We start from the raw sequence: 509 nt of genomic DNA, 5'->3' as shown, positions 1-509 counted from the left end.
AACTCATTGGAGGTCAGTGTATGTCCAGTGAGGTCTTCCTCAGTGGCGTTCACTGCCTCTTCTTCCTCCCAGAATTCGGCCATATTGATGGCCTTGCACTCTCCTTTTGGATTTTCTTCAGTATTGCTTGGGAGAGTACTTGGAGGGAGTTCAGTAATTTTCTTGCTCAGCTGACCCACTTGTCCTTCCAGATTCCTAATGGAGGACCTTGTTTCAGTCATGAAACTTTGAGTGGTTTTGATTATATCAGAGACCATGGTTGCTAAGTCAGAGGTATTCTGCTTAGAGCTCTCTGTCTGTTGCTGAGAAGATGATGGAAAAGGCTTGCTATTGCTAAACCTATTTCTTCCACCATTATTGTTATTGAAACCTTGTTGAGGTCTCTGTTTATCCTTCCATGAAAGATTTGGATGATTCCTCCATGAAGGATTGTAGGTGTTTCCATAGGGTTCTCCCATGTAATTCACCTCTTCCATTGAAGGGTTCTCAGGATCATAAGCTTCTTCCTC

This window comes from Arachis duranensis, chromosome 3 (genome assembly GCF_000817695.3).
Source record: "Arachis duranensis cultivar V14167 chromosome 3, aradu.V14167.gnm2.J7QH, whole genome shotgun sequence".
NCBI lineage: Eukaryota > Viridiplantae > Streptophyta > Magnoliopsida > Fabales > Fabaceae > Arachis > Arachis duranensis.
Note: the sequence above shows the minus strand (reverse complement) of the source record.